The sequence below is a fragment of the Cygnus atratus genome, chromosome 1, assembly GCF_013377495.2.
Source record: "Cygnus atratus isolate AKBS03 ecotype Queensland, Australia chromosome 1, CAtr_DNAZoo_HiC_assembly, whole genome shotgun sequence".
Lineage (NCBI taxonomy): Eukaryota > Metazoa > Chordata > Aves > Anseriformes > Anatidae > Cygnus > Cygnus atratus.
The window spans coordinates 142860404-142873759 of record NC_066362.1 but is presented as its reverse complement, the minus strand read 5'-3'; the positions used below and the strand labels follow the sequence as shown (position 1 = coordinate 142873759).

The window sequence follows — 13356 nt, the reverse complement described above, 5'->3', positions numbered from 1 at the left end:
CACCATCTATCACATTCGGTAACTCTCGGCGTGGGAAGCAGAAGAGAAGTCAGCTAATGAAGCTGCACACACGCTGCCGACCTCCCACTGCTATTTCCACACCGTTGGCGGAATTGCTCCAACTACAGCTGCCCGTACAGGCACGGTCATGCAGCTGGACCCGACTTTTTACCACGCCGTCACCTAGGCTGGCTCCTGGCCACACAAGTGGCTACAAGTCTGCAGTAGCCGTCTGTCCTAAGGCTCTCTGGAGTAACTACAGGATAGAAAGACAAAGTTTGATAAAACAAGACGCAAAACAACAGTTTTGAGTGCAGAATTAAGGTTTAACAAATACACGAGTATCGTACCCCTCTGCAGCAGGCAGATTATTGGCTTCCTATTACAATGGGGTTTTAGTCTGTAGGATTTCCTTCCTTTGAAGCAAAAGCTAACAGCCACTGTCAATGGCAGGATACTAGCCTGGCTACATTTGGGACAGCAATACAGGACTTGCCTGGGTCCTAAGGACCTATCCTAGACAGAAGTATCTAGAAAAACAATTCTTACAATGTCACAACTAAAACGTTAAGAAGACAGAACTGATTCTCAGCTATGCATACTCTTTGTTCAATTACTGTTTTCTTCTTCACATATGTTTTTTCTTCCCAAAGTCCCAAATCTAAGTCTCTCAAAAGTTAACTAAATATATTCATGCGTAAGTGGTTTAAGTATCCTAACTCGGTTTATTACATTTTTGGAAGAGTTCAACTGGTGGCTTTGAACTGAAGCAGAGAACCAAACCAGAGCTCTGCAAGTAATAATATACTCCTTGGGGATCTATCATTAGAATGGTAACAATCCCTTAGCTGAAGCAAAGCCAGAAGATTCAAGATGGGAAATGAAGGTATGAACAGTAAGAACGTAGAAGTTCACTTCCTGGGCCCAAGGTTAGCAAACTGTTACAACTTCAAGGTACAAGCCAGTAAAGCTATTTTCCTTTCTCACTTACAGATTTAGCCTTTAAGGTGTTCTGTGCAATTTTTTTTCAAGCTTTCTGCATATTTTAATTTTACACTTAAAGATCTTCCTGCATTCTGAGACAATTCTTACTATTTTCCTTTGATGCTTTTTTCCTTGGATGTTTTCCAGATCAAGCTCTAAATTGAAGTTCAGTAGAAAAACGATCAGAGCACTACATTTCAATAACAGAAGCACTGAAAATGTGGCCTTCAGTGTATTAAACTCATTGCTGGAAGCTACATATGAAAATATATTACCCACCTCAGAAAACTCTCCATTGTTATAATTTGGTCATTTCACACGCCAGTGATCAATCTCAGCTGAGCACATTCTGTAAGTCCACACATAACGATAAAAAATTAGACATACCAGAGAAAAATTAAAGCCCTTCCTTCACGAACAAGTTTATTCACCTAGTGATTTCATACAAAAATCACTTTTCTACTGCTTCTTCTCATGAAGCTAAACCAGCTGAAGATATATAAGTTGTTGATTACAAGGGTCAACAGCTTAGCCACCCGCATTGTGCCTACTTTGCAGTGAAAGATGGTACACACCAAGAATCACCTTTTATAAATATAGAAGAAAACAGTCTTAGAAGTACGCTCATTTTTTTTAAGCTACAAAATGATTTAATACTAATGAGTGTAAATCATGAATCCCTCTTTTCAGTCTCTTTAAGCTCAAGTTTTATACTCTCCAATTCACTTTCCTGTACCTACCCTTAGAAATAAAGTTTCAGAGCGCACTAAGGATCCTCAGCGACTGGCATGAAGCGTATTAAAGCCCATATACAAGCTGAAAACCTAAGGCTATGTTTCAGTACCAAAGAACAGACTTTTCATAACAACGTTATGAGGAATATTACTAAGAAATGAACATCTAGCTATTGGAAAACAGAAATACTTAGGCAAGACCGTATCTGTTGTTCCTGCAGCTCCCTATCGCACTAAGACCCAGAGCTGGACCTCAACAAAATTGCTGAGAGGGGGTAAGCAGGAGGAGGACATTGCCAAGGGAGAGAAAGTTGGGTTTATGGTCCATTTTAGCCCAAAGCCAGTTCACACTGCTAAATCCTACCCCCAAATGGGCCACAGGGATATTAAAAAATTCAGTTCAGATTTGCCAAATCATTCCCAACTACCAGGCTGTGGGCACGCACATATGTGGGTAGAAAATAGAAAGTACGGTAGAAATAGTAGAAAATAGAAAAGTACAATATCCAACAGAAAAATCCATAAGGCACCACGTACTTACTCCCATCCCAAACAGACGAAGCAAGCAGACGACCGTGCTTTTGCGGCTGGTGTGGCACTACATGCTTAGCATAGTGAACCATCACAGCAAGAACAAAAATATCTTCAGCCAAATCCTCTTTGCAGCTGTTAATTTCAAGGAATGACTCCCTGGCCGTGAAGGATATACGAGTAACAGCCTCTACAGAGACTTTAAGAGGGGGCTGTTGGACAAGGGGCTTCTGACACGCCAGCAGGATGCCATTCAGCTACTCGACAGCCACTCGGAAAGTGAATTAATCCCAACACGTGCATTTCTAAGGCGATGCCCAGCGCCCACATGGGACTGCGGAGGAAACAGAAGGGAGGCTGGGGGCAGGAGGCACACACGGATGCTCTGAAAGAGGGGTTAGGGCACGGGGCTGCGGGATTTCCGCAGGGGGTGGGAGGAAAGACAATGTCCTGCCACGGCCCTCGCACCGCAGCTGCAGAGCCACACAGCCTTCTCCCCGGGACTGCTACAAAAACACAGCACTCCTCGTTTCAGCTTTCTGCAAATTAACTGCCATTTTAAAACAATTGCACTGAAAACGATACAAAACCGACGCAAAACCTTACGATTTTTCCTCAATGTGACAGTGCTTCTTTTTATTTGGTGAAAACCTTTTATTGACTGAAGCGTGTGGGAACTCACCTTCCAGCTGAGCCCAACCCAACGTCCTGCTGCAGTGCCAGAAGACATTAAAGGAAGAAGCAGCCAGCTTAAAACAATTCTATAGGAATGTTGCAAACGAGGGTTCAGAAGTGTGGATAAACTGGGCTCATTTCAGAAACCTCACCCACTGCATTTTTTTTTTTTTTTTTTAACAAATTTTAACTGTGGCGTTTGAGTCAGCTCTTGCTGATTTACTTCTTAAATGAGCAGAAATACGCTACGCTAGATATAAGGGGCTTTTTTTGGTTGGTTGGTTTTTAGTTTCATTTAATGATTTTTTTAATTGCTAAAATATTTCCACCATATGAATGGAATATAGACAACTCCAAAATATATGCACTCGCTGTCAAGTCTATTCCCACTCAAAGCTACGTACAAAAACACCACAAAATGGAAAAGCAGGAAGGAAGAGACTCACAAACTCCCCAAACTGAAAGGCAAAATAGGATTTATTTCCCCCCAGCCCAAGCCAGCTGGGCTGAGAGCTGGTGGGTGGCAGCTGGCTGGGGGATGTGACTGAAGCTGTGTGATGCTATGTTTCGTGATCTTGGTTTTTGAACTGCTGGCAGCTTACAAGCCCTGCCCTGGACCTTTACAGGCACCTCCCACACGAGCAGAGAAGACCAGAGGTGACACGCAGCAGTCCCACGGTTACTGATTCCCAACCACTCCTTTGTCAAACACATCTAGTTTGTACACTGGAAAACAACTTTTAAACTGCCAGCTGCACCTGGAACTCGAAATGCCAAGCTGTTCTCTACATAGTCAACGGCAAAAGAGACTTTACAACCGCCGGGTAGCCGACAATTATTTTGCTGAAGAGCACACGCCTTCCCAGGCTGGTACTGGCATCTCAAAAATGCGTTCTTTCTGCAGTTAGCTAAAGACACAAGCAGAAAGTGGAGGTAAAGAAAGATGACTATCTAAATACGTAAGCACGATTCTAGCCAAGACCTTGAAGAGTTGCATCTAAAATGCACTGTATTTCCATTTTTAGGTATTACCTGTTAAATAGGGCAGTTATGAAAACAGTTTATGACTGCTCGTAAATCGAGATTTCAATGTTTTACAAAAGCTTAATGAAGACTACAGAAATGGTATTAACAAAGTTAACCTGTAGTACCCATATTCTGACCTTATATTTATATATTCAAGTTATTTTATTTTAACATGCTGAAGTATTTTGACACATACATCTAAAACCATAAGCCATTTTGAGTGAATGCACCACTTTTAATGGATGCACTTGCCACAGCACAGCAACCCCCTACTAGATTTGTTGGTAACTGAAGGGACTTGATAAAACAGCAACAGGTGCTCTGCCTGAACTATCAGAAAAATCATCTTGTCTGGTAAAACTCCACCTTGACTACCTGCATTCATGATTTTCTGGCATCAAACTCAGGATTTCCATCTTGGAAGAATGCAGCATTTAAAATTACACTAGCTACTTAGCAAGCACAGCATACTGAATACCAAGCTGCTTCTGTTGCTACACACGCACGCTTACTAACATACGAATGCCATTTTTGCAGAAGAGTAAGACAATATCCATTCATCCAGATACCGTAATTTGCAGTTACAAGTGGTATCATTTTTTAACCATGAGTACGTAGCTTGTATTACCTCCAAGGAACCCAGATGCCCAACTACTTGTCCACTAAAATTACCCATCCAGAAGTAAGAAAACCAAAGAACAAAGCAGATAAATCACAAGGACAACCTGAAAAGACTTATCAACTATGTCTAGTTACACCATTAAACAATGTATTATAGTTAAAATGTGTTGAAATAAGTAGCTTTTAAAACTTTCCCCAATCTAAGAGAATTCTCAAAGCATTTCAGGGCTTTTCTTGCACTGTGCTTTTTACTTTGTTTTCTTGCTTTCATACAATCTGCTTTTCTGTTTTAAACTCTAGCTTTCCATATTTTAAAATTAAACACCAGACTAAACTATTCCTTGCTCTTCCCAATGAGGACTTTCCTTTGCCCATCACCTTCAGCAGGCGTTCCATCAACCACTGCCTGATTCATCCCTGTTTTTATATCTCAGTATTGTCGTTCATTAAATAAGGCTGAACTACCAGCAGCCCCACTAATTTTATGGAAATGCTCAGGGTTATGTCATTAGTTAGCGGATAGGTGTTGAGTCTGGCTGTATGACACTGCAGACAGGAGTTCAGCACATAATTTAACATGCGTGTCTTGACAAGTTAAAGAATGTATAGCTTAAAAAAAAATAGGTGACCGGCAATGCAATTTTGGTTCTTCACTTGAGAAGACATACTTACGGGCTTAGCTTCGTGTTTTGTAAATACAGACAGGCATTTCAATAGGACCACTAGCAGTAGCTAAGCACATGCCTGCATTTTCACAGGGCCGCAGTAACAACAGGAAAAGTTGGGATACAAAAAAAAAAAAAAAAAACAACGTTGTGACTAAGCTCTAACAATTTGTCTTCCTGGTATTCCGGGTCGACAAAAGGAATATCTGAACAAAATAAACAGCCAGGACCTCTGATCAGCAGAAATGGAAAAGGCCCTAGCGGAGCGCAGCCGTCAGTACGACAAGGTAGTACTCGCGGCAGAAGGCTCACAAAGCCCCAAGAACAACATTGCACAGACTTCAATAGTTTCCTGTCATAGGAGGCCTGTAACAGTTCATTACGATTCCCCACGCATCCCTTAAGAGCCTCAGAGCTCATAAAAACGATGTGTCATATTTTGATACTCGTGCTAAACACAAGCTTTATTATTACCCATGTTTAAACCCAATACAATCCACACAGTCCTCACTGAGATATCTGATGAAATTTCTAATATTCATGAACTAGATTTTTAATATTGAATGCTCAAAATGATTCAAGCCTTTTGATGTAATGGAACATAAGTCATTCAGTGTCAAGTGGAAGGCAGATCCTTTATTATAGCATTAATTATTTGGGATATTAGCATTAACTTCTTTCTCTATTTGAATTAAATGGAATTCAAAACAGTGTGAATTTATGAATAGTCCACAATATAATTATTTCTGTTATCCCCACAGCACTAGCAGAAAGAGTGCCTACAAACTGAAAACATAAAGGAAGGATATTGATCATCGTTTTTCTTTCAACCTTTTTTTTCTTTTTAAAAGACAGACACAGTGAAGCTCAATATGTTTTGCTCTAAAAGGCTTACACTCTTTTGATGTAAAAAGTTTCAGCCTTTATACCTACAAACACCATCTACATATTTTTTTTTATTCAAGATGTAATGATTAAAGGAAAACAAATTTCAGCAAGATATACTGTAGCCAATTTCTTTTATGACTGGAACAAAAACATTCTTAATTAAAACCACAAAGCTCCAAAAATAGCATGGACTTTCACAAAATTTCAATACTTACTGGGAAAAATGCTGTGCCTTAGCTTACGGTACCAAAGTTACTGCATCAACAGGGTTCCACGCAGTTCTGGCAAGAAAGACTAAGGATACGAAAATGGTGCTTTTTTCAGCAGCTAAATACCTATTTTTACTTCTTTTGTGGTACAGGCACAGACAGTGTTGCTAAAAAAAACCACAAAGCACTACTCAAAATAAAAAAATAGAAAATAATAAAAAAGTCAAATACTATTCATTAAAAACTGCTGCTTGCATATCAGTTGAGTCAGGGCTACCACAGAGTGCTAGATACTTAAGGATTATAACCCAGCATAACATTCCCATCCTAAGTACACACAATCAGTATTTACAAGTTTGTATTCATCTTGACAAGACTTCTGGAGTCTGGTTAAACCAAAACCAGCTGTCTAACTGAAAGTGCAACGTTATGAATAAACAACAGCCGAGGCCAAAAATAAACCACACCAAATGTCTGTGCCACCGTCCCTGCTCTCCCAGCCCATCTATACAGGTGTGAGCTCCCTGCCCTGCTCTCCGCAGCGCTCCTAACACGGGTGTTTGCACGCTCCCTGGCAAGACAGCAGGAACACTACCTGAAAAAACAAAATAAAGATCAGTAAATAAAGTGCTTGCTCTGGACTCAACGGCCTTCTGGTTTTGTTGAAGTTCTTAATAAAAACACTGAAAGCATTCGAAGCATACTTATCTTTAAAGTGACCAGATGACGTACAAATATGTTTTCTCTTCTGTTAATCTGGCAAACTATCAAACTTAAATTACTAAGTAACTTTTCAACAAACACTAAATCTATTCAAAAAACAAAACAAACAAACAAAAGAAACCCAAAGGGCAGTCACTTTTTTTTACCTGAGCTCAAAACCAAGGAAAACCTGCAATAAGTTTTGTGAAGCCAGACAGAACATTCATCCAGCCCCTGCCTCCAGGATCCCCGGCATGTCATCCTTCCAGACCTGTCAAATTGGGTAACACCCTTCGTATGTTTGGAGGCACACCATCCATTCAGAGAAATGAGCATGTGATTTGTTGTCGTGACAGCTATCACAACTCACCACAAGAACGTATCTTATCATACAGCCGCGCATCTTTCCTTCCACGTTACAAAGTTGAAAATAATTCCCTCGCCTCCATCCACAACAGCGTTAGGATGTCAGCTCAGAAGTAACTTCATCACCAGCAGCAGCAGCCCAAGGTGTCACTGGAACCACGTCAGGACCCACAATGGGCGGGGGAGAAAACAAAGGTAACCAACACACTGCTATTGCAAGGACAGGAAGGAAAAACAGCCACACCACGCCGTGCCGAGGGTGCTCCCCGTGCATTAAAGGCAGGAGGTCGTGCCGATCGATACCTGGGATCCCTCCCTGCTGTTATCAGTGCCAGGCTTTGCTAAACGGGCAGCTGAATTTATTGCTGTTCCTTGAACTGTTTGATTAGTCCAGAATGCCCTAAAGAAATTCAGAGTTATACAACGATTTAACTCCCTCCGTGTACAGTAAGTTTTAGCGGGATTTAGTGTTCCTCTTCTGTCCTTCTCTTCTTTTCCTCTTCTGTCCTAAACCTGAGAAGGGACTACTATTTTCCTACATAGTGAAGTAACTTAATCAGTATACAAAAAAGCATGACTTTGGTCATCTTAAATTGGACAAGGACAAGTTAGAAAATCCTATATTTGCAACCATAGATTTAACCTATATTTTGCATACTTAATAAACGCAATTCCTTTCTAAAGCATTCCCAACCTGCAATGATCTGTTCTCATTCTGAAGGATAAGTTCTAAAACCATGCTCAGCGACTACTCTTTAATATAAGGACAATAAAGTTAAATCATAAGAGAACTAGACTCGCTTTTAACAGCTTTTACCTTCTTTAAATATAAAAAAGCACACAAAAAAGGCCAAACCACCACGCAGACCAGACCTTTTTGCTAACCCTGCTCCCACTGTCCTGCAGTCAGACTGCTTCCCCAGATTTGCACCAAGCTGACCTAGCGTAACCCATACAAAAAGGCAGCCAAGCAGCCTCAGAGCAGCTCCTCGCACCCTAACAGGACACGCCTCAGCGCTCCTGCTTCACCAAGGGGCCTCAACATCCTCCTCTCGCAAACTGGGCTGTCTGCTTTCATATCCCTGACATTTCTCCTTATTACAGCCCCCACAAATACTCTGAACACTCTAGATCTCAAGAACTGTAAAAGGGTTAAGGCTAAAATTTGACTTTCCACAAAAGGAAAAAAAATCTGAAGGCCTGCTCATTTATTTTCGGTTATTAATCCATTTTGGCTAAACGCTCCGGCCCTGACACAGCAAACATTATCCACACTCTTCCATAGATGATGCTTTAGGTACCTGCTAAGTGACAGACAAAGAAAATGTCCTACCCATCAAATGTATTTCAGCACAACCTCCTGAAACCCTATGAGGTAATGAGCTACCATCTAACTGCACTTTCATTCCAAAACCATTTTTAATTTTAAAAATATATTTCGTTTGACTTTTGCTTCACGTTACTATCAAATTTTGTAAACGTCCTAAATATAGTAGGTTTTCTATAGTAAAGTTTCAGCTACACTCTACCTGTGGTATCTCTCAACACCTGTTTTCACATTTCCATAGCTATTTATATAGCTGTGAGCTGTCTGCAGACAGTAACTTAAATGAGTCAAGGTTGAGTAAAACTGGATCAAGTTTCGTCAGCTTAGATTAAAAACGCACCTGTATTGCATTCATTTTGCACCTGTATTCTCATGACTAAGAGAAATGCAACATTTTTCAGAATTCAGGTATCTATCAAAGGTCCCAGCATGTTCACTCCACTGTGCTTCAGAGAATAATGACCATTAGTTACATGTTAACCATATTAACACTTGTTAATGAGATCAGGACCAAAAGCAGGGCAACAAACCTATAGAGGGAAAAAGCCTCTAAGCCACGCAGTGTGTTTCTACCCCTTTGAACAGATATTGGACATACTGCCACATCTGAGCTTCCATTCCAACAGTCGTTTTTCTCAACAGGAGTATTTCTAAAACTTCGCCGACAGCAGTTTATTGTGCAATACCTGTAATAATGTAAAATGCAACGGGTTGCTGTTCTCTAATCAAGATTTATTTCTCTGCGTAGGAATTCCCTAAATTTACAATACTCTACCAAGGCTTAAGAATGTACGCCGCCAAGCCACCTCACTGCACACCAAGTTATTTATGCTGGTTTTAAAACAGGAACTCAGTTTGTTAACGGAGAGAGACAAATTCATTTGTTGCGTCACATATATTTAATGGGATATAAAAATATATATTTCATATGTCAATGCACTTCCAATTTACTCACTTCGTTAGCATTTATGAAGTAATTAAGAACCCTCATGACGGGGGAAAAAAGATTACTCTTGGAAAAAAAAACAACACTTGAAAGAATCGCTTTACCCACCACTAAATAGAGCAACAGTTTAACTGGGCAGAACACCGATGACTACGTTACGGTGAGGAAACTAGTGGATCTAATTGAATCGGCAAGAAAAAATTAAATGGAACACCCTAAAACAGGAAACAGCTTAGGATACCTGGGCTGGCCAACCTTCATGTACTCGCAAAGCAAAATAAACAGAAAAGCTATTTTTCAAAAGGCAGAAGCCACCAGATCTCATCCAGCATCTTTTTCAAAAGACCACACGAGAGTATGCTAGTTAAATTAATCGTATAGGCCTCGTCTGTGTGCTTTAGGAGGAAGAAACAATGCTATCTGCCACATCACAAACGCCACCCCTGTTGTCTGTGAAGGCCTTCCAATCCAGGAACTACTAGGGATCCTTGACTCTCAGGCTCTGTGGTAGCTATCGTTTTGCAACATTTCTGTATGCCTGGTAAATAGAAGGATAAAGGGTATTGTCTGCAAGTTTATTATTTCAGCAGAAGCAGAAAGCAGCTTGCCTGCAGCGCGCCTCAGCTCACAGCGCAGGCAGACCAGACCACGCGCAATGACCTACTTCAGCTCAGCGGTGTGTCCAGCACCTTACCTCAGGTCTGACCACACTAACCAAAATAAGGCAGCATCTTGGTTTTGTTGGTACCTTCCTTCAAACATCTCTGCTAACTCCCGCCAGCAACCCCCCTTTCGGAGAGCACAGGGGACAAGAGCGGGAAGGGAAGAGCCATGGCTGAGAAACCGCAAGTCCTCTCAAACAGAAATCATTTTCTAGAACATCCGTAACCATCAGATTCAAAGACATCTTGGTTTTGATTTTGATCCTGCAGCAAGTAAATTGATAGAGCACCTGACTCTGTGAGTCTGGAGCAGGTTTTATGCTTGTATGGCATGAAAAAGAAGGACACTTCAGGCAGTTCTGCTGCTGCTCGAGGCTATGACCAGCAAACAATACTGCCCAAACATCACTGTTGAGTCACTACTGTAACTGCTAAGGAAAGCCATGAGCACCGTGAGAAAAGGAATAACAAATGTCAATAGCAACACCAAGATAAAAAAAATGCAAAGGCTGGAAACAAAGCAGATGCTGCTGACCTTGTCCTTCTTCTTTAGCACACAGTTGATGTGACATGACACATAAGAGAGCAAATACCTTTTCTTAACGCTCCCAAGCAGCTAGGCAGGAAACTATAGAGAAAAGAGAGGAAGGAGAAAAAAGGGATAAGTTCCCTTTCCATTGCAGTAGCAAGGCAAAGGCTGAAGTTTGGGATTTACCATATATTCAGCAGCAAGGACATAATATAAGCAACCATCCATCCAATCAGTGACTAACTCTGCTGTTGGTTTTGGAGAAAAACAGCAAAAGAGATCCTGAGTCCCACTGTACCACAACAGACATCAGAAATATCATCTAGCAGAGGTAAAAGGCTAGTACAGCAGCTAACAGCGCAGTGACAGAAAAGCTGCAAGGAGAGCTAACATTGCAATGAGTCTATATCTGTTTCATGGCCTATATTAAAATACTGGCTAATTACAGTCTTGATCTTAGCAGTACAGGTGCCTTCTGTCTCTACGTTTACTCGCTGCTCCCAAAAGCTACATCTTCTGTTAAAGTTTCAAGAAAGTCAGCTATGAGGACAAGACTGCTTAAAACTACCCGGGCCAGTCCTGAGACTTCAATACCCAGAGCTGTAAACCTGGGTACTTCTGAGAAGCTACAAAGTAATTTTCCTTCAGAAGCTCTAATCCTCCCTCCCGCACACACGGTGCCACTGCCACCATCTACGCGGTGCTGGCTGCTGAAGATTCCTCAAAAGCAGGAGGAGAAGCAGCGCTCTCAGGGAGACATTCCTGCCGAGCTCCTGCCCTGCCAGCCCTTTCAAATTCCTCCATGTTAAGCTCCCGGCCCCAGCTCTCGATGACATAAGGCACGCGTGGCTAGGCCGGAGAGGTCCGTGTTTATAAAGGCCACTCGTGGATGACGAGCCCAGCTCTCCTCCGTCGGCCGGCCACGAAGGCAGCGTGTTCCCGGGGAGCAAATATTGCCTCACGGCACACAAAAGGAGCGGAGTCCGGCTAGGGGAGGCACGCTGGGAAGCGATCAAGTTTGAAACTAACAAAAGAACAAGACGGCGGTGAGCGGGTGCCGCATTTAATCCACGGAGGCACCTCAAAACGCAGCGAGGTGGTGGGGCACCCTGCCTGTGCCTTGCCCTGGGGGGGGGGGGGGGGGCTGTTAACTTTTGGGGTTTTAAAGCTTTCTGTCGTCCGGCTCACGGTGAAACCCCACAGTTTTGGGTCTTACGTTGTCCCGCTCATTGCTTTTTCGGGCTTCTGAAGTGGAAGCTAAGGGATGGAGAGAGGGCTGGGGGGGGCATTGCGAGAATATTCCCCACCGCCCGCCACCTTTCACCCCTGGGACGAGGACACGGCCCCATCGGGGTCCCCCTCACGGGAACTTTTGGGGGGACGGCGGCCGGCCCCGCATCCAAAGGACCCCCCAAGCCCCCAGGGCCAACTCCACTCGCCTCCCCCGGCCACAAAGCGGCGGCTGTCGGGGGATGGAGACTGGGATTAGGATTAGGATTGAGATGGGGGGGGGGGGGCACCGCCCGCCTGCCCCCCCCAGGTGACACCCACCCCTCCCCCCGCCGCCATGCCCCCCCCCCCCGTTCGCCACAAGTTTGCGGCGCGGGGCCCGTCCCGCACCGCCGCCACCGCGCTTACCTCGGCTCGGCCCGGCCCGGGCGGCGGGGAGCGGAGCGGAGCGGGGCGGGGAGGAGGCTCCCAGCCCGGGCGGGCTCCGCTTCTTTGTCTCCTCGGCGGCGGTGCCCGCTCGCTCGCTCGCTCCCCCCCCCTCCGCTTCCCTCTTCCCTTCCCCGGAGCGGATGCAGGCTGCGTGCTCCGCTGGGGGCCGGCTCCCCCCTTCCCTCTTCCTCCTCCGGACGCGTCCAAGGCCCCGGCCCTCGGCGGCTCCGGCTCCTCCGCTCCCTGCCCGCCCTCAGCCCGCAGCGCCCGGCGGCGGCCCCGTCCCCGGCCCCTCCTCCAGCAGCCTCCCGCCCGCCCCCCCCCGGCACAGGCACAGCCCCGGCCCCAGCCCCCGCCCCCGCCCGGCCCTTCCTGCCGCTGCCGCTGCCGGGATGGCGCAGGAGGAGCTCCCCGGGCTCCCCCTGGCGCTGCGGGAGCGCCGCCCTTCCTCCCCCCGCAGGAAGGCCCGGACGAGCCGTGCCGAGGCGGGCAGGGCGGCTCCTTCCCCCCCCCCCCGGGAGCGCTCGAGTTGAGGGGGGCACCTCGGCAGCCCAGCCTCAGCCATCCCCCCCCGTGTTGAAGTTGACGCCCCGACACCCCCTCGAAGTTGAGGGGGGCTTGGCCAAAAAAAAGCCCCAGCCGCAGGCTTGTGGTCATCCCAAAATCCGCCGCACACCGTGGTGTGGGTCATCCACCAGTGGCCAAACGTGGGAGGTCCCACAGATGTCCAAAGGGTGATGTGGAGGGATGAGATGGTGGTGCAAGGTACGGCCTCTGTCATGCTGCCAGCCCTATCCCACCCCCACAGATCCACGGAGTAGTTTGGGTTGGA

The 13356-nt window shown here is 44.9% G+C and overlaps 1 protein-coding gene across 4 annotated transcripts in view; it reads right to left on the bottom strand.

Moving 5' to 3' along the window:
- Positions 1-12805, bottom strand: part of NCK2 (NCK adaptor protein 2) — an 85049-nt gene extending 72244 nt beyond the window's left edge. Inside the window, exons 1-2 of one of the 4 annotated variants that reach the window (XM_035557956.2) lie at positions 12504-12805; positions 1264-1333 (exon numbers count right to left, since the gene is read on the bottom strand). The gene's annotated coding sequence lies outside the window, so the exon portion shown is untranslated. The remainder of the gene's footprint in view (positions 1-1263; positions 1334-12503) is intronic. The other 3 variants (XM_035557954.2, XM_035557955.2, XM_035557953.2) reach the window with 3 other exon arrangements.
- Positions 12806-13356: the final 551 nt, after the last annotated feature.